This window comes from Arachis ipaensis, chromosome B10, assembly GCF_000816755.2.
Source record: "Arachis ipaensis cultivar K30076 chromosome B10, Araip1.1, whole genome shotgun sequence".
NCBI classification, from domain to species: Eukaryota; Viridiplantae; Streptophyta; class Magnoliopsida; order Fabales; family Fabaceae; genus Arachis; species Arachis ipaensis.
In genome coordinates this window covers 71,651,021-71,651,436 of record NC_029794.2, presented here as the reverse complement: position 1 = coordinate 71,651,436, position 416 = coordinate 71,651,021, and positions in this window count along the sequence as shown.

Sequence of the window (416 nt, the reverse complement as noted above, 5' to 3'; positions counted from 1 at the left end):
TAAATTGGGGTTTGGTCAATTTTAATAAAATTAAAGTATATTATAAAAAATTAAAATCTAATTTGCTCTTTTAAAATTATTTTAAAAATACTACTTAATTATCAATTTACTAATTAGTTTTTAATCAAATATTCTAATTTTAAAATTAGAAATATAATTTATTTTTTGTTTATAAAAATTAAAGTATTAAATTCCAAAATCTCAATTATTTAACTAAATCGTATAAAATTCTTATTCTTTTATAACTGTTAAGTTGTATAATTTAAATATATAAAATTATTCAATAATTATAAGATTAAGTAAAATTTTCAATTTAATTATCAAAACTTGATTTAATTACTTTTAATAAAATAATTTCTAAAAATAAAATTTTTAATGAATATATAAGTTGAAATTAACTCATAGTAATATTTTTC